Source organism: Ovis aries, chromosome 3 (assembly GCF_016772045.2).
Source record: "Ovis aries strain OAR_USU_Benz2616 breed Rambouillet chromosome 3, ARS-UI_Ramb_v3.0, whole genome shotgun sequence".
NCBI lineage: Eukaryota > Metazoa > Chordata > Mammalia > Artiodactyla > Bovidae > Ovis > Ovis aries.
The window spans coordinates 35377838-35402655 of record NC_056056.1 but is presented as its reverse complement, the minus strand read 5'-3'; the positions used below and the strand labels follow the sequence as shown (position 1 = coordinate 35402655).

The 24818-nt window shown below is 47.7% G+C and overlaps 2 long non-coding RNA genes across 6 annotated transcripts in view; one reads left to right on the top strand and one right to left on the bottom strand.

Moving 5' to 3' along the window:
* LOC114113587 (uncharacterized) overlaps positions 1-17050 on the bottom strand; it is a 24143-nt gene extending 7093 nt beyond the window's left edge. Inside the window, exon 1 of the long non-coding RNA XR_003588498.3 lies at positions 16833-17050. This is a non-coding gene — a long non-coding RNA (uncharacterized LOC114113587). The remainder of the gene's footprint in view (positions 1-16832) is intronic.
* LOC121819020 (uncharacterized) overlaps positions 1-24818 on the top strand; it is a 31457-nt gene extending 6639 nt beyond the window's left edge. Inside the window, exons 2-6 of one of the 5 annotated variants that reach the window (XR_009599790.1) lie at positions 2784-2926; positions 3646-3738; positions 14410-14756; positions 18209-18383; positions 18584-24818. This is a non-coding gene — a long non-coding RNA (uncharacterized LOC121819020). Of the gene's footprint in view, positions 1-2783; positions 2927-3645; positions 3739-14409 lie in introns of all 5 variants that reach the window. The other 4 variants (XR_009599788.1, XR_006059142.2, XR_009599792.1 and 1 more) reach the window with 4 other exon arrangements.

Sequence of the window (24818 nt, the reverse complement as noted above, 5' to 3'; positions counted from 1 at the left end):
GGGCCCAAATCTGCCAGATTCCCTCACCCCGTGCACCTTGTTCTTGGCACAGGTCTCATCAGACACGCTCTTCCTCTCCCCACCCACGTCCTCCCAGGTTCCTACACAGTTAACTTGATCACCAGGCCCCACATTTGCTGCAGGGTTTCTGTGTCATCTGTCCCACCTTCTCACTGAGGGATCGAACTCATGACTATCTCACAATTATCCCAGAAGATAACTGGGCGAAAATCGTGATTGTACACGGCCGGCCCCAGGAAAAGCATCGCCATATTTAGATGTGCTGCTCCCAGAGGAGGAAGGAAGGAAGAGGAGGGGGATGACAGGACTAAAAGGAGAAGAAAGAAGGCATGGGTGATTCTGAGAATTAAGGGTAACTAGTGATGTTATCATGGGGAGTGTTAAACCTGGGTCAGTGGGTGGGGGCAAGGCCCTGTGACTCATTCATGAGTCTGGCCCCCATACCCAGGAGAAGTCATTCATTTAGTAAGTCATTAAGTCTTTCAATACACATCGATGGAGCTGTTATCCTGTTTTAGACACTGGACTAGGCAGCGGGGAGGGAGCGAGAACTAAGACATTGGGAGCTGGTGGCCTCGAAGGAAAGACGGTTCCACTGCAGAGTGTAGGTTTGCAGGGGGCAGAGGGAGATGGGGCTGGAGGGCAGGGGTGGCATTGAGGGAGTGGCAGGGAAGACTGCCCCCCAGGGGGGAAGGGGAGGGTGGGGAGGACACGTGGTGTGGGAGGAGTAGTGTCTGTCGCCAGACAGACAGAGGGAGGGGGAAGGGAGTTACAGGCAGAGGAAGGAGCACCGTGCTGGCAGGCACGGAGGTTGCAGGGTGGGGGAGGTTTGGTGAGCTGTAAGTTCCTGAGAAGGGTGTAGGGGACGGTGGTGAGAAAAGAGCTTGAAGACCTAAGCACAGCCGATCCTGAAGGAGCTGAGATGCTCTTTCCAGGCATCAAGGTCCTTGGAAGATGTAAACCCAGGAGAGCTTGGATCAGGACCCCTCTTGGGAGAGGAGACCCCATGTCTAATATGGGCAAGTGACTCTGATAGATAGGTGACTGGCTTGCTCAGAAGAGACTGGCCTCAGTATGGTGCTCTCACGGGGTCAGGCCTGCGTTGGAGGTTTCATCACACATCCCCCCCTGCTACCCTCCAGTGGCCCTCAGAGGTAGATCCGATTTCCCCTGTGGATGAATGTAAGGTCTGAGGTGCCACAGGCATTGAAGCTTGCCCACATCCCACAGCCAATAAGTGGCAGAGCCAAAATCAGAAGCCAGGCCTTCTGAGCTCTTGCATGCTAAGTCACTTTAAGTCATGTCCGACTCTTTGCAACTTTATGGACTGCAGCTCACTAGGCTTCTCTGTCCATGGGATTTTCTAGGCAAGAACACCAGAGTGGGTTACCATTTCCCTCTCCAGGGGATCTTCCCAACCCAGGGATCGAACCCATGTCTCTTATGTCTCCTGCACTGGCAGGCAGGTTCTTCACCACTAGCACCTCCTGGGAAGCCAGCCAGTAGTCCCCAGGACACTTAGAAGTACAAGGATCACTGCTTTGAGAAACCAGAAGCTTTCACACAAGCCCCACTTCCAAATCCGACTACCACAAGGCCTTCCTAGGACCTCCTGCTTGAACTCACTTTCTATGATTTTTCACAGCTCCTCCCCAGGTACGGAAGCTTCACAGGCTGCACTTAACAACAGCCAGGCTTCACCATGATGTGTGACCTTCCCTGCCTCAACCTTCTCACCCATGCCCCTTCTGATCCCATCACAGGACCCAGAGCCCTGGCTCCCCAAGTCAGGGTCTAGGGGACTCCTAGCTGTGAGGACCCCATAGTGCCTCCCTATCCCAAACCTCTACACCTCTGGGGAAGTTACCAGGACTCTCTCCTGGGGGAGCTGGAGCCAGGTTATCCTCTGGTCAGGGGTCCCCAGCCTCCAGAATCTAATGTCTGGTGATCTGAGGTGGAGCCAATGTAACAATAATAGAAATAAGAGGGTGGTGGTTTAGTTGTTCAGTCGACTCCAACCCTTGCGGCCCCATGGACCATAGCCCACCAGGTTCCTCTGTCCATGGGGTTTCCCAGGCAAGAACACTGGAGTGGCTAGCCATTTCTTTCTCCAGGGGATCTTCCTGACCCAGGGGATTGAACCATCATCTCCTGTGTTGCAGGTGGTCTTCTGCACTGCAGGTGGATTCTTTACCAGCTGAGCCACCAGGGAAGCCTGTAATAAAGTGCACAATAAGTGCAATGGGCTTGAATCATCTCAAGACCATCCCTACCCCCAGTCCATGGAAAAACTGTCTTCCACGAAATTGGTCCCTGGTGCCAAAAATATTGGGGACCACTGCTGTAGGCCACAGCCTACTAAGATAATGGGGCTTGCAGGAGGGACTCTTAACCCAGAAATTCCTTTTTCAAAAAGGAGACCTGGGTGAGAACCACAAGGACAGGCCCTGGAATGGACAACAACATCAGCATCAGGCTTGCCCAGGCCCATGGTGGCTTCTGTTCTGCACAGAAGGAAGGAAAGACCTTTTCCACCTGGCCTGGGGTGTCAACACTGCCCATATTTCCTGGCTGGCAACAAATTCCCAAACATATTTTTGTTTCTCCCTCTAACACTTAACCTTGAGTGTATTTCAAGGGAAACACTTCTCTGTCTGCTTCTGATTCATACCCACTGAGCTCATCAAAACCAGAATTATTTGGTAATCACTGCTGGGTTTACTGGATGCCCTCTGGGATCTGTAAAAATCTCTGTTCTTCAGAAACAGGAAGTTTCAACAGAAGGATAGAGGCTGGTTGCAAAAGTCAAAATTTGAATTCTCTCTGCCTATTGGAGCGGCATTTCCTTCCTCCTGCCCATCAGCCAACATGGATGCAGCGCCTACCGTGTGCAGAGAACACAGAGGTGAATTTTACAGGAGGTTCTGAATTAATTTACTGGGGCTGCCATAACCAAGTGTCATAGATGGAGCAGCTTAAACAGAAACGATTCTCAAGGCAGGAAGTCTAAGACCAACGGGTCTGCAGGCTGGTTTCTTCTGAAGCCTCTTTCCTTGCCTTGCAGACAGCCGTCTTCTCCCTGTGACTTCACATGGTCTTCCCTGTGTGTGTGTCTGTGTCCCGACCTCCTCTTTTTCTAAGGACACCGGTCACATTGATGAAAGCCCACCCATATGACCTCATTTTAGCTTAATTACCTATTTAAAGAGCGTGTCTCCAAATTCAATCATATTAGGAGTTCAATATTTATGAATCTTGGTGTTGTTCAGTTGCTAAGTCTTGTCTCTTTGTGACACCATGGACTGCAGCACGCCAGGCTTCTTTGTCCTTCACTATCTCCTGGAGTTATGAATTTAAGGGGAACCCAATTCAGCTGATAAGAGGCTCTGGTCTCAAGAAGGCGTTCTCCTGTGACAACAGCTTTCTCTTTGATTGCCATCTGAGGTTAGCCCCTGAGACGAGGTGGTTTAGGATGTATTTCCTGTTGTAGACTGTCTAAGGCAGGATGACTCTGTGGAATAGGCACTGAACTGTCAGATCGGAATTCAAATTTGCCTCCCTCACTTACTAGTTGGGTGATGTAGCTCAAGTTACATAGGCTCTGATGCCTCTGCTTCTTCACAGTATAATGAGGATCATACTGCCTGTCTCACAGGGAGCTTTTGTGAAGATCCAAAGAGATAATACATGTGAAACAGCGCAATGTCTGGGAACACGGTAAGTACTCACCAAGCACATGTGTGCTAAGTCGCTTCAGTCGTGCCTGACTCTTTGTAACCCTATGGACTGCAGCTTGCCAGGCTCCTCTGTCCATGGGATTCTCTAGGCAAGAATACTGGAGTGGGTTTCCATGCCCTCCTCCAGGGATCTTCCCGACCCAGGGATTGAACCCTGGTTCCTTATGTCTCCTACATTTGCAGGCAGGTTCTTTACTGCTAGTCCACTTGGGAAGCCTGCTCACCTAGTGGGAGTTCCTTTTCCAGGTGTATCTCCTGCAGGATTTCCTCTTCCAGGGTATTAAGAATGTATTCCATGTATTCCATCCATTTTCACTCTGGGGAGAGGAGTGTGCCAGGAAACTAAGAAACTCAGATACAGGGTTAAGACGTCAGTTTCCTCAGCCGATCCATAGCCCAAATGCCTGACCGCTGTACTTGACTCCTCAGGTTTGGGCCAGAAGGACCCTTCCGTGGGCACCTCTTGCAGTCCAGCCTGACCAGCTGACCAGCTCTCCATCCCACAGGTGGTCTCCTGATTTTCCACCTGTTACTGCCTCAGGAGAGGTTTCACCCTCTTCTGGGGCAGCCAGGCCCTAAAGCAGGAAGAGGGAGAAACAATTTGGACTTGAACCTCATCAGCAGTACCCACTGACAGGACCTCTGTGAGAATGTGATGTAGGAAAGGGTGAGGACAACCATCGGGTCCAGGCTGACCCAGCTATGGAAGCTGGTCAGGCAGTGGAAACAAGTCCAGGGGCTTGCATAGACCAGATCTCACAGTCCAGAGAGGTGGGTACTGGACTAGTGTGGGGACCCAGGTTCTATTTCCAGCTCTGATAGTCTCCAGTGGTGGGCAATTCACAAGACTTCTCTGAGCTTACATTCCCCTCAGAGAGACACATGGGATAATGTGTTAGAACAATGCAAGTTCATATTTTATCAATAAGTCCTAGAGGTATCCCACTGGCAACCCTTCTCTGGGCTACCACACTTTCTCAGCTGCCTTGGAAGGAAGGGAGACGTCCTTATTGCTTTGGGTTCCAATTTCCTTAAACTGTCAGCATTACACACACACACACACACACACACACACACACACACCATACCACACCACACTTTGCAGATTAAGGATGCATTACTTCTCAAAACAAGTAACATTTCTAGCTTTGGAATAAGAGGGATGAGGGCTCATTCTGGGCCACGTTGCCTCTTCAACATCATCCCACCCCCACAATCGCCAGTCCTCTCCCCTCCCCCTCCCCCCCTGAATTACTCATACTCCTGGAAACATGACTGATGACTTCGGGATGAGTAAGAGCCCCATGCGCGTCATGGCCCAACTGCTGGGAGGGTGAATGAGTTCAATACTGCCTCAAGCCAGGCCACTTAGACATGTGCCAGGAGTCCTGCTGGCGGAAGGGGCCACAAGACCCTAGATAGAAGCTAGGAAAAGCCAGTCAGCAACAAGCTAGAAGTTCTTTCCCCCTTCCCCCAGGCTTTCTGCTAACCTTTGGGTGATAGTAGCCTTCTCAACATGGGTTGACAGCCCCCACCCCTTTCTGGGCAGCGGGTGCAGGGGCTCTCACTGGGTTCCAAGACACTGTGTCTCTTTGACCCAAGCACCCCAGCCTCACCCCAGCACAGCCAGGCCCCAGGCAACCCTGAACTTGGCAGCCTAGCCTTGGCTGCTTTGAAAGAACACTAATCCAGGGCTCAATCTGCAGGGTGCGTACGTGGAGTGGGTGTGTGTGTTTACACTCTCCTGTACACCCTAATCCACAGTGCCAGTCAAGCAAATATTTTTGGTCTGTTTTCCATTATCCACATGTCCCATTTCTGGACATTTGGTGGAAATGGGATCTCAGCAAAGGGGAGGTATTAATTCAACGTGTTCTGAAATGTTTGCTTTACATTCTTGGAGTTAAAGTACAAGCTGAACATACTGCTAGAAGCAAAACGACATGCAAACTAGATTTCCTGCACTTAATAAATAGCACTGAAGCATCAGTTTCCCCATTCCTAACATGGGCGCAGTCAGGACATGGACAGCATGGACGACAGCAGCAGGAATGTGAAGCTGAGGCAGACCCACGTGGATGTTCTCTGCAACCAGGATAAGACGGTGTCCTCACTCTGAGCCTCAGTTCCCCAGATGGTCCCTCTGTGTAGGAAATGGGACTCACCTCCAAGCTTTGCCCCACGAGGATCTTGAGGTGTCACATGGGACCCACTCTGATGTCTTTTGAATTGCTCAAGACAAGACTGATGCATCAAGGGGAGGGATTTTAATAAGGCATTTCAGAACAGAGGAGGCACTAGATCTCAGAAGAACATAGGATGAGTTGTTTCACAGCATCTTGACACCCTAGATGCAGGAGCTAAAACATTAGTGAGGCAGGCAAATGGGCTGGCCAGTGCGCCCCCTGATTCCTCTTCGCCAGTCCCTCTCCCAGCAGAAAGGAGGGCTCCTCTCCTCCACCTTCACTCTTTATTATCATTAGCCTCGGTTATTTAAATATGGATTGTTAGAAGTTCCATTTAAAGCAGGATAAACCTTCAATAATAAACTCATGTGCTTCAGGATATTACATGCTTTCCTTCCCTATGACTCAGCTCAGACCCCTTGCTACCAAAGTGGCAGGACATTAATCACAGTCAATTCATGACTCCTTCTCCCCTTTCTTAGGGTCAGGACAGACAGGGAACCAAGACACTAGGGTAACTTTTCATCCCTCTGCCGGGATGGCCATTGTTCTGATACATAGGCTGTTCAGGGCACAGCTCTTCCCCGGGGCTGCAGCGAGGGTGCAGGATTCATTCTGCTTCCCTGGGCCATCAGCGACAGGAGGTGTTCCGCAAGGGTTCCCGTGCCTCCCTGAGATCCTAACCCCAATGTAGGGGTGCATGGTTGTTCTGATTCCTTCCACCAAGCTTACGGTGGGTTCTCTCATGTTAGAAGAATTGTTAACTAGAAGTGGATGGATGAGCCACTTTTTATCACTCTGTGTTCCCCAAATGTTTTGTCTCTAGTCCTCAGAGGACTTGGGCTTTCAAAACCAAAGCCAGGAAGTCTCCCTTTTTTGACTGCTCTTGCTATTGTGCTTACTTCCCCTTGGCAACCAGCATAGAATTGTGGTGAAAAGGGCAGAGGATACATACTTGAGGGAATGGGTTCATAGTTCAAAACTATGCTGCCCCATGGAGGATTCTTGTTACCTGCTTTAGGACTTGATTGATTACTAGAGCTGGTTTAAAGCTCTACTAATCAAGATGGTGGGTCTTGGCATGAGAATACACAATGGGATCAAAGGAACACAGTCCAGAACTATATCCATACACATACAGTCAACTGATCATCAGCAAATCAGGAAAAAACCCCAAGATAATTCAACGGGGAAGGAAAGTCTTTAATTTCACGTGGTGGGAGAATAACTGGATATTCACATATTTAACAACGAATATTGACCATTACATCATACTCAAAAAGTATCCTAAGATGGATTATAGACCTAAACAGGCAACCTAAAACTATAAAACTTCCACAAGAAAACAGAGCAGAAAATGTTCATGACCTTGCAGTAGACAGTTTTATTAAACAGGTCATGAAAAGCACAAACCATTTTTTTAAAGGGAAATTTATATATTAAGACCTGGTCAAAATTTTTCTTTAAAAATCAAAAGACATTGTCACAAAAATTGGCAGGCCAGTCGAACAAAGAAATATTCACCAAACATATATCTGACAAAGTTTTGGTATCCAGAATATATACAGAATACCAACAGATCAATATCGCTTCAGTTGTGTCCCACTCTTTGCGGTCCCACGGACTGTAGCCAGCCAGGCTCCTCTCTCCATGGGATTCTCCAAGCAAGAATATTGGAGTGGGTTGCCACGCCCTCCTCCAGGGGATCTTCCCAATCCAGGGATTGAACCCACATCTCCTACATCCTCTGTGTTGGCAGGTAGGTTCTTTACCAATAGTGCCACCTGGGAAGCTCTGATAAAAAGGAGCTTCCCCCCAAATAAAGAAATGTTACATAAAAGAGAGCAGAAAACTTGACCAGACGTGTCACAAAAGAAGATTGGCCAATAAACAATTAACGATTGCTCAACATCATTGAGTTGATCAGGAGACGCAAATTAAACCACCATACAACCGCATTTTACATGTACTGAACAGCTACACCTAAAAAGACCAACAATACTAAATGTTGGCAAGGACATGGAGCAACTGGGACTCAGACATTGTTAGTGGAGCTGTAAAATGATCTATTTTGGAAAACTGTTTGACAGTTTCCTATAAAGTTAAATATACATCTGCCCTGTGATTCACCAGTTCCATTCCCAAGCATATGCCCAAGATAAATAAAAACATATAGCCACCAAACACTTCTCCAAAAGTGTTCACAGCATTTTACTCATAACCACAAGTACTGGAAATAGCCCAAACGTCCATCCATATGTGGGTAAATAAGCTAGCTGTGGTATCTCTGTACACTGAAATACTACTCAGCAATAGAAAAAACAAGCTACAGCCACGTGTTGTATTACTGCACTTCAGTTTTTTGTGGGTTATTTTACTGAGCTTTGAAGATACTGTCTTTTTTTTTTTTTTTTAACAAACTGAAGGTTTGTGGCAACCTTGTATTGTCAGATGATGGGTACCATTTTTTAGCAATGAAGTATTCTCTAATTAAGATATGTACATTGTTTTTTAAGACATAATGCTATTGCATACCGAATAGACTACGATATAGCATAAATGTAATTTTTATAAACACCGAGAAACCAAAAATTGTTTGTGACTTGCTTTATTGCAATATTTGCTTTAGCACCTGGGGCTGTTACAACACTGTTAATTGGCTATATCCAATATAAAATTAAAAGTTTTTTAAAAGTCATCAAACTAACAAAAGAGTCTAAAAGATCAGATCAGACAAAGAATGAAGTACAAAAATATTTGCTTTATTGCAGTGGAATCAAACCTACAGTGTCTCTGGGGTGTACCTATACTGATAGATGCTACATAGATGAATCTCAAAAATGAGATGCTGAAAGAAATGTCAGCACAAGAGAATACATATAGTATAATGTCATTTACATGAAGTTCTAGAACAAGGAAAACTGATCTATGATGATAGAAGTCAGATGGGGACTGACAGAAACATGCTGGAGACCTAATGTACAGCATGGTGATATGATTATAGTAATAAAACTGTTTCTTAAAAGGATTATATGAAGAATCTAAAAAAAAATTTTTTTAATTTAAAAACCATGCTAACAGATAAAGAGAACAGATTGGTGGTTGCCAGAGGCAGGAAAGGGGGACAGTGAGGCGAAATAGATGAACTGGTTTTTTTGTTAGCTTTAGCTTTAATAAACTGAAATTTTTAAAAAAATAAAAAGGAAAGGAAAATAACACCAGTTTGTGAGGTGATAGAAAGATGCTACATCTTGTTTGGAGACATGTTTACACGTACATACATATGTCAAAATTTGCGGGTTTTACATTTAAGATCTATTTATCTCACCATATGTAGTGTATCTCAGTGAAAGAACAAGACAGTTGTCAGAGGCTTGGGAGAGGAGAAATGGGGGAAATGGGTTTAATCAGTTCAGTCGCTCAGTCATGTCCAACTCTTCGTGACCTCATGGACTGCTATTCACCAGGCTTCCCTGTCCATCATCAACTCCCGGAGCTTACTCAAACTCATGTCCATCGCGTCAGTGATACTATCCAACCATCTCATCCTCTGTCATCCCCTTCTCCCTCCACCCTCAATCTTTCCCAGCATCAGGGTCTTTTCCAATGAGTCAGTTCTTCGTGTCAGGTGGCCAAAGTATTGGAGTTTCAGCTTCAGCATCAGTCCTTCCAATGAATATTCAGGATTGATTTCCTTTAGGATGGACTGGTTGGATCTCCTTGCAGTCCAAGGGACTCTCAAGAATCTTCTCCAACACGACAATTCAAAAGCATCAGTTCTTCGGCACTCAGATTTCTTCAGAGTCCAACTTTCACATCCATATATGACTACTGGAAAAACCATAGCCTTGACTAGACAGACCTTTGTTGGCAAAGTAATGTCTCTGCTTTTTACTATGCTGTCTAGGTTGGTCATAACTTTTCTTCCAAAGAACAAGCGTCTTTTAATTTCATGGCTGTAGTCACCACCTGCAGTGATTTTGGAGCCCCAAAAATAAAGCGAGTTGTTTCCATAGTTTCCCCATCTATTTGCCATGAAGTGATGGGACCGGATGCCATGATTTCAGTTTTCTGAATGTTGAGTTTTAAGCCAACTCTTTCACTCTCCTCTTTCACTTTCATCAAGAGGCTCTTTAGTTCTTCTTCACTTTCTGCCATAAGGGTGGTGTCATCTGTATATCTGAGGTTATTGATATTTCTCCTGGCAATCTTGATTTCAGCTTGTGCTTCACCCAGCCTGCATTTCTCATGATGTACTCTGAATAACAGTTAAATAAACAGGATAACAATATACAGCCTTGACGTACTCCTTTCCCAATTTGGAACCAGTCTGTTGTTCCATGTCCAGTTCTAACTGTTGCTTCCTGGCCTGCAGATTTCTCAGGAGGCAGGTCAGGTGGTCTGGTATTCCCATCTCTTTCAGAATTTTCCACAGTTTATTGTGATCCACACAGTCAAAGGCTTTGGTGTAGTCAACAAAGCAGAAGTAGTTTTTTTTCTGGAACTCTCTTGCTTTTTCTATGATCCAATGGATGTTGGCAATTTGATCTCTGGTTACTCTGACTTTTCTAAATCCAGCTTGAACATCTGAAAGTTCACGGTTCACATACTGTTGAAGCCTGGCTTGGAGAATTTTGAGCATTACTTTACTAGCGTGTGAGATGAGTGCAATTGTGCGGTAGTTTGAGCATTCTTTGGCATTGCCTTTCTTTGGGATTGGAATGAAAACGGACCTTTTCCAGTCCTGTGGCCACTGCTGAGTTTTCCAAATTTGCTGGCATATTGAGTGCAGCACTTTCACATCATCTTCTTTTAGGATTTGAAACAGCTCAACTGGAATTCCATCACCTCCACTAGCTTTGTTCGTAGTGATGCTTTCTAAGGCCCACTTGACTTCGCATTCCAGGATGTCTGGCTTTAGGTGAGTGATCACACTATCGTGGTCATCTAGGTCATGAAGATCTTTTTTGTACAGTTCATCTGTTTATTCTTGCCATCTCTTCTTAATATCTTCTGCTTCTGTTAGGTCCATATCATTTCTGTCCTTGATTGGTCCCATTTTGCATGAAATGTTCCACTAGTATCTCTAATTTTCTTGAAGAGATCTCTAGTCTTTCCCACTCTATTGTTTTCCTCTATTTCTTTGCATTGATCACTGAGGAGGGCTTTCTTATCTCTCCTTGCTATTCTTTGGAACTCTGCATTCAAATGGGTATATCTTTCCTTTTCTCCTTTGCCTTTTGCATCTTTTCTTTTCTTAGCTATTTGTAAGGCTCCTCAGACTGCCATTTTACCTTTCTGCATTTCTTTTTCTTGGGGATCGTCTTGATCACTGCCTCCTATACAATGTCATAAACCTCCATCCATAGTTCTTCAGGCACTCTATCAGATTGAATCCCATGAATCTGTTACTTCCACTGTATAATCATAAGGGATTTGATTCAGGTCATACCTGAAGAGTCTAGTTTCTTCAATTTAATAGGTCTAGAGTTTTAGTTTAATAGGTCTAGAGTTTCAGTTTTGAAAAAAAAAAATCTCTGGAGATTGGTTGCAAACAATGTGAAAATACTTACCATTACTGAAATGTATACCTAGAAATGGTTACGATGGTATATTTGATATAATATGTATTGCACCACAATTCAGGGCTTCCCTGGTAGATCAGTGGTAAAGAAACTGTCTGCAATGCAGGAGACACAGGAGACTTGGGTTCAATCCCTGGGTCAGAACGATCCCTGGAGGAGAGCATAGCAACTCACTCCACTACTCTTACCTGGAAAACTCCCTGGACAGAGGAGCTTGGTGGGCTATGGTCCACGGGGTCACAAAGAGTCATACATGACTGAAGCAACTGGCCACAGCACAGCACAATACCACATTTTAAAAAACAAAATATTCTACCACATATAGCCTAACAAATGTTACTCAGTTCAGTTCAGTCGCTCAGTCATGTCCGACTCTTTGCAGCCCCATGAATTGCAGCACGCCAGGCCTCCCGGTCCATCACCAACTCCCAGAGTTCACTCAAACTCACATCCATCGAGTCGGTGATGCCATCCAGCCATCTCATCCTCTGTTATCCCCTTCTCCTCCTGCCCCCAATCTCTCCCAGCATCAGAGTCTTTTCCAATGAGTCAACTCTTCACATGACGTGGCCAAAGTACTGGAGTTTCAGCTTTAGCATCATTCCTTCCAAAGAACACACAGGGCTGATCTCCTTTAGAATGGACTGGTTGGATCTCCTTGCAGTCCAAGGGACTCTCAAGAGTCTTCTCCAACACCACAGTTCAAAAGTATCAATTCTTCAGCACTCAGCTTTCTTCACAGTCCAACTCTTACGAGGAGTCAAACATTTCATAATATTTACGTAGTCCTTGAAATAGAAGGCAAGGTAACTCAGGGGCATGGAAGGTACTGCGGATGGCCTTGGACAAGTAAGTGGGCACTGAGAAGGGTGTGAGTCCTCTCTGTTGGGCTGCCCCGCTCTAAGCTGAGCAACATGGCAGACTCTTTAAAGTTCCCAGGTCTCAGCCCATCTCGGCTTCCCAGAGGACAGAGACAGACAGAGCTGGAAAGTTCAGGATACCTCTCTCATGAACGCATTTTCTGAGAACTGGACATTGCCCGTCCCCTAGAGGTCTGCATGTACAAGAAGGGCAAGGCCCTGCCTCAGTTGTGCATGTGGGGCTGAAGGAAGGAAATAGGTGAGGCAAGTGAGTTGAGTCCCTGCACCGGGACACCTCAGTCCGCTAGCCTGAACCCCACCCATAACATCCTATGCGGCTTCTGCCAAGTCTGTAATCTGTCACCTGTGTTGAAGGGACTAGCTCAAGGCCTCCTGCACAAAGTCCCTCAGCACTGGGACTCCCCTTTGGCTCAGCTGGTCCAAGAACCAGACAGGGGCGGAGCCAGAGGCGCAGGGGACCAAGGAGAACAGACCCCACCTCCCTGACGTGGCTGACGGGTGATGTAGACGGTGGAATTGGGGTGGCAACAGCTGTTGGGCCCAGGTGGGAGGAAGGCAAACAGAAAGGGCATCGTTGAGAAGTAGCAAGTCCTGAATCATGCTGTTCATTAATGCAGGCTAATTAAGAGAGCAGCATGACAGCGTGGTACTGGCAGTGTCTCGATTCCCAGTTTTCAGAGTCCCTTTGACCCCTGCTGGTTGGTCCCTCGACCTCCTCAATCTCCCAAGAGTGCCCTGGGGGGTGTCAATGCTCTGGGGGCACTTGCCAGACTCCCCTGGCCTTTGGAGCAGACTGCTGCCTTGTGAAAAGGGGAAGGAGAGCCGGCATTTAGCAAGCATCTCCTATTGGTCAGGTCTGTGTTAAAAACTCATAAGGGGTATATCATATACCCTGAGAGATGGAACTCATCTTTCCCATTTTGTCAATGGGGAAATGAAAGCTCAGAATGGGGAGTGGATTTGTTCAAGGTCTCCTACTAAACTAGTCACCACCCCTGCACCCCTTACCTCAATCCCTTTATCACAACACAGAACCGTCTTATTTGTAAGACTGAAGATACTTCTAGATGCTCTACTCTGACCTCCTCCCACCCCAGTGGCTGTCATCTGCTTTAACAGCTTCCAGTTCTTTCCAGTGACCCTCTTCCCTTGCTGGTGATGGAAACTCCCTCTACTGAGATAGAGTTTAAAGGTTTGGCTGAAGAATGCTCCCCAGAAGAGGGGAGGTGGTATTTAAAATTTTCTGAAGTCAGTTGGAAAAAATGGAGTGAAAGATACGAGTTATAGTGTGTTGCAGAGGTGAATGGAAGAATGAGCTTAGCTCATCTCACAAGGCTGAAGGAGCCACTGTTTGGAACATAGGGACCTGAGGGGTGGGGAGGTGGGAGAGATGAGGTTTACATTTTTTAATCCCCTGGGTGTTCCTAGCAGAGACCTCAGTGTTCGCCCTGCAGCCCTGTGAAGATGATGAGTAGTGTCAAGTGGGCGGTCCACAGGGTCTGGGGCTCAGCAGAGAGATCCAGGCTAGAGTGAGACCAGAAGTCGGGCTGACTGGAGATCACCCCAGGCTGGCTCATCTCATGGTCTTCTCAGAGTCTGCCGTGGTGCATGGCTAAGCTGCTTGAGAACAGAAATGGCTGACTGGTGGATTGTAGCAGATGTCCTCGCTGGGGCCCTAGTTTTTATGATCTTAGAAAGAGATTCTAGGGGAACGGCCTCTATTTTGAGCCCCACCGCACAGAAATTCTGGTGTCTCCAGGGTCTGCGCTCTTGCTAGACCCAGCAGCAGCCGCAGAAAGCTTTCAAAACACATTGCTACCACCACAGTGTTCTCACGCCCGCCTGCCCTTGTCTTCCCCACAGCATTTCCCCCTGAGCCCTTGGATTCCACAGTCCCATTTCTAAGCTAGAAGCCTCCCAGCCGACAGCAGGACCCAGGATGCAAGACTCCACTCCACACACACACACACTCACACATACTTCAACATTGTCTCAACAGGCCCTCTCCCACGTATGCAGCAGACAGACTAACCTTTGCTGCCGGGCAGGAGCCAGCAGGAGAGCTGCTTTGGAAAACAGAGAAACAGTCCCCCGAAGTCACACAGACACTCAGCATTTTGAGTCCACTTCCACTTGGTTATTACTTGGAGGACTGATTTCATTCCAGACTCCATGAGCTGCTGGAGATCTAGGTGACAGTTCTACCACGAAAACCTGGCAGGCCAGGAAGCCACCCTCCTACCAGCAATTTTCACCCCAGGAAACAAGAGCAGGCAGTTATGTTTGCCTGCAGAGGACTGAGACCAGGAGACCCATCCTGACGCAGGCGTGGAAGATGGCCATGGTGTAAGGCCACCTGCCCACAATGGCCTAGTGATTGCAGAAACCCTTTCCTTTTAAAACTGGTGGGGAAGGGGTAAGCTGAGGGAGATAAGAACCCAGATATAGGTCTGGCATTCTACCCATTTTGTCGTTGTTCAGTCGCTAAGTCGTGTCTGATGCTTTGTGACCCCATGGACTACAGCACACCAGGCTTCTCTGTCCTTCAGTATCTCCTGGAGTTTGTGAAGTGAAGTGAAGTGGCTCAGTCATGTCCGACTCTTTGCAACCCCATGGACTGTAGCCTACCGGGCTCCTCTGTCCATGGGATTTTCCAGGCAAGAATACTGGAGTGGGTTGCCATTTCCGATGGGAGCAATTTTATAAACTTGCATCAGCTTTCCTAATACAATAGATTCGGGGGTTTAAAAAGTGTTGGCAAGATGTCCTTTAAATATTTAGAAACATTCTCCGCCCCACCACCAAAGCTGAGTATTTGTTTTTTAAAAATAAACACTTGGCCAGGATGCCGTGCAGTGCCCCCAACCCAGGTGACTATTGTGTAAGCCGGCCCGCCCACCAGCCGAGGGCGGGGACCTGCCCACAGCTGTCACCCTGTTCCTAACAACTCCCCGGGGCACACCCTGCTCATTAGGCCCCGGCCACGCCTGTCCGCCCAGACTCCTGGTGGAACCAGAATGCCAGGAGCGGGCGGCTCCTTGAACCCTGAACAATGGCCTGTGAGGAGTTAATCCAGCCCCAGGGCCAGGGGGCCCAGAAAGCTAGGGGCTGGGCGCTTGCTCGGAGCTGCCTCTGCCACTGCCGTGCCTAGGATGGGCCTGAAGGGCCTGCACACAGGCCCAGCTCCCGTGTCTGTCTCCAGGGGGCCAGGCAGCAGCAGGGGCCCCCAGAAGGAGCCAGGCAGAGCTCTAGGCAGTAAAAATAGATTCGTGTTTAGAGGCTGCCTTCCTTGGTGGAGGGCTGAGCTGTGCAGACATTATCTCACTCCAGCTCAATGTCCCCCCAGGCAGGTAAGGGATGGGACTTGTTCCTGCTTTATAGCAGGGGAGCCCAAGCTGAGTGGATGAGCAGGAAGAGAGGGGAAGCCATGGGCGCAGCCCAGGATCTACCCTGTATCTGGGACCAGCCAGGGGACTGGCCCTGCCCACTCTGCCCTCAGCCCCCTGGATGGACCCTGCCATTGTGCGGCGGGGGTGTGCCTCACTGAGACAAGCTGCCTGCCCACCCCCACCAAACCCACATCATCTCACAGCCCCGAGATGATCCAGACCTAGCTCCCCTCCCCACGTTCCCCCACCCCCACATTTGTGGCATGTGACACGAGGAAGGCCGGAGCCGCCCAGCCGGCCCCGCCTGGGGAGTCTGTCCCACAGGTGCCTCTGCTAACTCAGGATAAACCGGATTGGGGTTAGGCGGGTGGCGACATGCTGCTATTTGTGGAGGCTCCTGGCCTCCTGCTCCTGTGACATCAGCAGGGTGAGGGCAGCTGCCATCTCTGCCCCGTCACGGGGCTCAGGGTTGCCAAAAGCCAGCCTGGAGGCCCAGAGTCTGTAGAGAGCCAAGGAAGCTGCCAGGAAAGAACCTGGGTTTGGGACTCCCAAGTCCCCAACACAGCAAACTAGCCCCCTCGTACTGGGCTGGAGCAGGGCCCCATCTGTCCAGTGATGGGTGGGATCAGATGAGATCCCCTCACTTCATGCTCCTGCACTATCGTCAGGCTGGGCCTCACACCCACTCCTCAATTGCTTTCCTCAGTAAACCCTTCTATTGGGGAATGAGAATTAACCTGTATCTATATTAAAGGCTGAGAATATTCTTGCCTGGAGAATCCCATGGACAGAGGAGCCTGGCAGGGTACAGTCCATACAGTTGGACACAACTGGAGCGACTGAGCATATTAAAGGCTGGGCAGGGAGGGATGGCAGGCCATGATGGGCAGAGGCCTTGCATGTGTGGCTCTGGGCAGGCAGCCCTGGGGTCTCCTGAGAGGAGAGGAGAATCACCTGAAAGCTGGGGGTGAGGGGCCCTGCCTGGTACCTCCCTCCTCGCCCCCACTCCAAACCCTGACTTTGTGAGGCTTACCTGCTTTCTCCAGGTCTCTAAAGCAGGGCTGAGGCACTTGGGCCAGAGTCTGCTCCTGAAGACACAGGCATGGAGCTCCGTCATCATGCCTTGCCAGAGGGAGGCCCCAAAGGTGCCAAAGGACCAGCCACAGAGCTCCAGGAGGAGTTTGAAGTCCTGTTTAAACCAATTCCACTTGAGACATTCACCCTCCCAGGAAGGCCCAGACCAGAGAAATCTCCAAGCCCCACAAGACCCTTTGCTAATGGCCAGAACTGGTTACTCATTGGCAGAGCCTGTTTTGCTTGATAAACCTTTTTCTCACATGTGATGTCACTTGATCCTCATAACAAAACAATATTTCCCCATTTTACAGAGGAGGAAACTAAAGCTCAGAGTTTAAGCAACAAGCTTAAAGGACACCAACTAGAAATCGGTAAATCTAGGACAGGGACCCAGGTGGTCGAATTCCAAGGTCATCGTTGCCTCTGGGGTGTTGTGTCCCTCACTCCAGGCCCTAGGGACCCAGAAAAGCCCTGCCAGGACTCAGACGGTGGGCTGAGGACTTCCCAGCCAGCACAGCTGTGTATCTGTGGTCCAAAGGGCCTGGAGGCCCACCACGCTTCTGCCCTTGGCAGCAATGCCAGTTCATCGAGCAGGTCAGAAAAGTGAAGTCATTCTGTAGTGTGCCTGAGACTCAGGGCAGTGCTTGCCTGAGGATAAACAAGGCTGAACCTCTTTCCTCCTGCTCAACCCCATGACGTTCTTTGAAGAGCTGTGAGGAACGGGGAATGGCCATCTTTGGTGGGGACAACGGGTAGAAGCAGCAGCAAGCAGATGGGACACGATGTAGGGAAGGATCAGTATGAAGATGAACTCTCCAGCCTGGTGGGGGGTGTGATCGGCTGCTTTACAAAGAGGTAAGCTCCCCATCGCTGAAGGAGTTTAAGTAAAGGTTGGGTAATCATTCTACCCTGGGAATGTTTTATCGGAAATTCAATTCTTGTCATGGTGAGTGGGAAGAATAAGGCTACATAATATTTACATTTTTCTCACACCAAGAGCCTAGGATGACATGGGAGCCATATTAGCTTCTATTTGACCCTTTGGGCCTCAAATTCCCCTCTATGGGGCCTCCATGGTGGCTCAGACAGTAAAGAATCTGCCTACAATGCAGGAGACCTGGGTTCAATCCCTGGGTTGGGAAGATCCCCTGGAGAAAGGACTGGCTACCCACTCCAGTATTCTGGCCTAGAGAATTTCATGAACAGAGGAGCCTGGCAGGCCACAGTCTGTGGGGTCACGAAGAGTCAGACATGACCGAGGGACCCTCTATGAGTACCATATGTGATCACGATAAAGCTGTTGCAGAGTGTCTCTACCTTCTGCTGTTACAGACTGGGATAGAATGGAGAGAAGATGTCAAGAGCAGGGATGGTGGGCTGCATGGCAGGCCGCATGGCGGGCTCTGGACCACAGCAAGCTGAGAGTCTGACTGGAGAAGGGTCTGCTGGAGCTCCATGCTCTGAGGGCTGAGCACTCCGAGGCCATTGTTCTCTGCAGTCCCAAGAGGTAACTGGGCCATTCCCATTGATTTGGGCAACCAGCCAAAGACCTGCCTGGCCCTCATGGGCAGCTGTCTCCTTTGCCACAGTGACCAAAATGAGCTGTCAGGCCAGGTCAAGGCAAGTCCAGCCTCAGCCCTGGGTGTTGGCCAGCCACCTGTGTCCAAGAGACAGCTGGTCGTGTCACTGTCCACTCCTCCTTTGCAGCTGGCCGCGATTGTCCATATTGAAGAGGAGCTCTCTTGGGACATCTGAGTACCTGAGATCTGGAGTTAGAGGTGGAGGGACTTGACACTAGCTTCCCAGCACTGCCCATGGGATACCTCAAGCTACAAAACTGTCTGCCACCGTTCTTTGAGGGTTAAGAGAAACCAGACCACCCCCTCAACCAGAAAACCTCTGAGGAGTGTGCTCATTTGGGGAATAGTGGATAGCACCTTTCCTCTCTCATCACCCCTCCTGGCCACCCATCTCCTGCTTGGTTTTTGGTTTTCCCCTGGAAGCACTCCCTGCCAACCTGGGGAAGTGCGGCACAAGCTGCGTTCAGGTTCAGCCCAGCCTGGCCCGTGTTCTTCTAGGAGTCGTGGGAGCGACTCCCACTCGTTTCTTCATCAATCAATGTTTCCTCAGCCCCCGTGCACCTGCAAATCCCAAACAGCAGTCATTTCTGTCATAGAAACAAAGAGCAAAGGATACGAACTGATTATTCTCAGCCCTGGCCTTGCTATTTATTTTCTATGTAAATTTGGAAAAGCAACTTAACCACTCTGAGCCTGTTTCCTTATCTGTAAAATTATGACAATAAGGGTTCTAACACACGGGTTACTTGGGAATTGAATGAGATAATCCACATATTATGAGTAGAATTGTGTCCCCCACCAAATTCACACATTGAAGCCCTAACCCCCCAGTAACTCAGAATTTATTTGGAGACAGGCTCTTTAAGGGGTGATGACATTAAGATGAGGCCATTAGGGGCCTAATGCAATGTGACTGGTGTCCTTGTGGGAAGAAGAAAAGACAAAGAAATGGGCACACGGAGAAAAGACCACATGAAGAGAGAGCAAAAGGGTGGCCAAGGAAAGAGACCGCTGGAAGAATGCACCCTGTGGGCACACCGATCTTGGACAGCCATCCTCCAGAAACCTAGGAAAACAAATGTCTGTGGTGTTTTGTTATGGCAGCCCTAGCCCACAAACACAGAAAGCAGAAGAATAATGTCTGGCATATTATATACACTCAATAAACACTAATTACTGCCATCAGTATTGTTGCTTATCCCAGCTGTACACCCACCATATTAGCTTCCTGCTGCTGCTGTAACTGGGCTTCCTTGGTGGCTCAGACAGTAAAGCGTCTGTCTGCAGCGCGGGAGACCTGGGTCTGATCCCTGGGTCAGGAAGATCTCCTGGAGAAGGAAAAAGTACTCCAGTACTCTTTCCTGGAAAATGCCATGGATGGGCAAGCCTGGTAGACTACAATCCGTGGGACTGCAACGAGTCGGACATGACTGAGCAACTTCACTGGTTCAGTGGCTGCTGTAACAAATCATCTCAAACATTCCGGCTTAACACATTATCGACTGGGGTATTTTTGCAGAAAGAAATGTCTGTGGCCAGTGAATTGTTACGTAGGTGAATATTGAAACACTCTGGTCAATAATGTTCAGGTAACAAAAGACATAAGAGGTGGCAAGAATACACAGAAGAACTGTACACAAAAGATCTTCATGACCCAGATAACCACGATGGTGTGATCACTCACCTAGAGCCAGACATCCTGGAATGTGAAGTCAAGTGGGCCTTAGGAAAAGTGAAAGTGAAGTTGCTCAGTCATGTCCAACTCTTTGCCACCCCATGGACTGTAGCCTTCCACGCTCCTCTGACCATGGGATTTTCCAGGCAAGAGTACTGGAGTGGGTTGCCATTTCCTTCTCCAGAGGATCTTCCCAACCCAGGGATTGAACCTGGGTCTCCCGCATTGTAGGTAGACGCTTTACCATCCAGGCCACCAGGTAAGTCCTGGGCCTTAGGAAGCATCACTACGAACAAAGCTAGCGGAGGTGATGGAATTCCAGTTGAGCTATTTCAAATCCTAAAAAATGATGCCGTGAAAGTGCTGCACTCAATATGCCAGCAAATTTGGAAGACTCAGCAGTGGTCACAGGACTGGAAAAGGTCCGTTTTCATTCCAATCCCAAAGAAAGGCAATGCCAAAGAATGCTCAAATTACCGCACAATTGCAGTCATCTCACATGCTAGCAAAGAAATGCTCAAAATTCTCCAAGCCAGGCTTCAACAATATGTGAACCGTGAACTTCCTGATGTTCAAGCTGGTTTTAGAAAAGGCAGAGGAACCAGAGATCAAATTGCCAACATCTGCTGGATCATGGAAAAAGCAAGAGAGTTCCAGAAAAACATCTATTTCTGCTTTATTGACTATGACAAAACCTTTGACTGTGTGGATCACAATAAACTGTGGAAAATTCTGAAAGAGATGGGAATACCAGACCACCTGACCTGCCTCTTAAGAAACCTGTATGCAGGTCAGGAAGCAACAGTTAGAACTGGACATAGAACAACAGACTGGTTCCAAATAGGAAAAGGAGTACGTCAAAGCTGTATATTGTCACCCTGCTTATTTAACTTATATGCAGAGTACATCATGAGAAACACTGGGCTGGAAGAAGCACAAGCTAGAATCAAGATTGCTGGAAGAAATATCAATAACCTCAGATATGCAGATGACACCACCCTTATGGCAGAAAGTGAAGAAGAACTAAAGAGCCTCATGATGAAAGTGAAAGAGGAGAGTGAAAAAGCTGGCTTAAAACTCAACATTCAGAAAAGTAAGATCATGGCATCTGGTCCCATTACTTCATGGCAAATAGATGGGGAAACAGTGAAAACAGTGTCAGACTTTTATTTTTCTGGGCTCCAAAATCACTGTAGATGGTGACTGCAGCCATGAAATTAAAAGATACATGTTCCTTGGAAGAAAAGCTATGACCAACCTAGATAGCATATTAAAAAGCAGAGACATTACTCTGCCAACAAGGGTCCATCTAGTCAAGGCTATACTTTTTCCAGTAGTCATGTATGTGTAAGGCTCGGAGAACTGCACTCTGAAAAGGACACTCAGGAATAGCCTCTAGTGGACTGACAAAGTTTATTATCCAATTGTGTAGTTTTATAATTTTCAGGGAATAGAGCATAAGGCTGACTTGCACGTAGCCATTCCAGATAAACATTAAAGCATTTAAGCATAAAATATAGTTCCCACCACCCAAGCCATAACATAGCTTTGGCGAAACTCTAAAGGGAGTCTTATCATGAAACAACAGTCCTTGTTCTCAGATACAGGTGGTCAGATGGAAGCGTTTGATCGCCTCAAGGCCGGGCGTATTGACCCTTTGTCATCCGTTCCCAGCCTTGAGCACTCAGTGAACGCTCATAACCCTTTGTTATGCTCGTCCCAGCTTCCAACCTTCTTCATGAGTGGAGCAAATACATTTTCAGTATTTGCTTAAAGCCTTCCAGCTCCTCTACAGTATGGATATGAGAGTTGGACTGTAAAGAAAGCTGAGTGCCAAAGAATTGATGCTTCTGAAGTATGGTGTTGAAGAAGACTCTTGAGAGTTCCTTGGACTGCAAGGAGATCCAACCAGTCCATCCTATAGATCTGTCCTGGGTGTTCATTGGAAGGACTGATGTTGAAGTTGAAACTCCAATACTTTGACCACCTGATGTGAAGAGCTGACTCATTTGAAAAGACCCTGATGCTGGAAAAGATTGAGGGCAGGAGGAGAAGGGGATAACGGAGGATAAGATGGTTAGATGGTATCACCGACTCAATGGACATGAGTTTGGGTAAACTCCAGGAGTTGATGATGGACAGGGAGGCCTGGTATGTTGTGGTTCATGGGGTCGCAAAGAGTCGGACATGACTGAGCGACTGAACTGAACTGAACAAAAGACATATTAATACATCTCTGGCCAATAACATGTTATAATATGTTATAACACATATTTATTATCTTACTCTGTAGAGCAGATATCCCACTGGACAAAAATCAAGGTTTCTACAAGGCTGTATTCCTTCTGGAGTCTGCAGAAAAGAATCCATCTCCTTGTCTTTTCCATCTTCTAAAGGCCATCTGCATTTCTTGGCCATGGCCCTAACCTGTTCACACCTGCTCCTCCAGCCCTTGGGGAGGTCTGGGCAGCAGGGTCTGCGGCACAGAGAAGGGGAAGGAGTGACGGCTTCTGAGATAGTAGTTATGGGGGCAGGAGCTCCAACATGGTGGGGGGAGGGGATGGGAGAGGTCCAAAGTAGCAGAAACTTCAACGGGGAGATGTGCCCAGGGCAGACACTGCCGGTCACCAAATGCCTGGCTTTGGGGTGTCAGAGACAGCTTTACAGAGCTGGAACTCCTGGTTCTATTTCACAACACCGACATGTCTTTCATTATCTCCAGGGCTGTTGTGAAATGTTCCAAAGAGAATAACGTACTTTCAATTCATTTTAATTGTACAAAAGATCTGTATGTCAGGCAGCACTTTTGAGGAGGGGATAAGGTGTCACAAAGTCAGGGAAATGCTGATGAGTCTGGGTCCACTCCAGAGAGGTGGGGCTGGGGTGTCTGGCACTGGGTCTGGCTGCAGGATGAGCAGGCCGGGGCTCTGTAATGCTAACATAGCTCTTGCAGGGGGAGAGGTGTGTGATCCTTGGAGCCCTGCTGTCTCCCACAGGGAGCCCAGCTCGGTGAAGTGGGCGGAACTCAGCACAGAGGAACTCAAACACGCCATCCCAGTTTGCAAACTAGTGGCAGAGCTGGAAACAAGTAGCAGCCTATGGTTTTGTAATTCCATTGTCTGCTGGGCACAAGGGGCTGACTATGATGTGAAATGCAGGCTATCAATTCATCGTATCTGTTAGGGATTCTCGGAAAAGGCCCGACCAAGGCAGCCAGGGAAATGATTTCAGAGGAACCCCCAGACAGCCATGAGCCAGCTGTGTAGCCTTGAACCAGCTGCTTCCACTCTCTGGGTTGCACCTCCATCGTGTTGTAAGAAGGAAGGGTGGCCGTATAACAATGGCGTAAATCGTTATGCAGGGCTTACTGGGTTTGAGTCATCTTAAGTATGTTATCTCACATAATCCTTCCAATAATCCTCTGAAGGGTTATCCTCATCTTGCAAATAAGAAAATGGAAGTTCAGGAAAGTTAAGTAACTCATCCAAGTTCACACAGCTAATAAACCACCCAATAGGACTTTAAAGCCTTGAATGCCTGCTAACCCCAATGCTAGATCCCTCAAGGTCAGCTCTTGGCTCCATCCTGAGTGAAAAATCCAGAAGGGCCACCCCGGTTCCTTTATGCTCCATCTCACTGCTGTTTGAGGGCTGGACCCTGGGCTTGGTATGCAGAATGTGGGTGGCGATGACCCAGGTTGCCACCAGGACTCCTGAGAACACAGAGGAAACGAGAGCTCTGGCACCTCCACAACCCACACACCTGCTCCTGTTCCCACAAGTCTAAAGTAACGTTTTAATGTAATGGTTTAAAGTAATGCTTCTTTCCAACAGCTTATTACATATACCCTTTACACAGAAAGTTCATCAAATAAAAGCACATCTTCTATGTCCACACAATACCCTGCACATGTCTTTTTGTGGCTTAATCACTCATTTATTTCTATCACTGAATAATATTCCATTTTCTGGATGGAAACCAGAGTTTCTGTCTTCATCCACCTCCTGAAAGGCATCTTGCTTGCTTCCAGGTTTTGGCAATTATGAATAAAGCTGCTATAAACATCCATGCGCAGGTTTTTGCATGGATATAACTTTTCAACTCACTTGGGAAAATACCTAGAAGCACCACTGTGGGTTCATAAAGAATATGTTTAATGTAGGCCCTTGTTTTTTATCCAACCTGCCTTTCTCTCTTTTAGTTGGAGTATTTAGTTCATTGACATTTAAGGTAACTGTTGATAGATATGTATGTGTTGGAAACAACCGAAATGTCCATTGACATATGAATGGATAAAGAAGATGTGGGGTGTGTGTGTGTGATGGATTGCTACTCAGCCATAAAGAGAATGAAGTGAAGCTGTTTGCAGCAACAGGTATGGACCTGGAGATCATCACACTAAGTGAAGTCAGAAAGACAAACACCATCTGCTATCACTTATATGTGGAATCTAAAATATGACACAAATGAACTTATCTATGAAACAGAAACAGACTCGCAGACAAGAGAATAGACTTGTGGTTGCCAAGGGGCTGGAGGAAGGGGGACGGATGGAGTGGGAGTTTGGGATTACCAAATGCAAACTATTATATATCTGTAGATAAAACTGAGGCACTCTGCTGTACACCAGAAACTGACACAACCTTGTAAATCAACTATACTTCAATAAAGTAAGAAAAAACTTTAA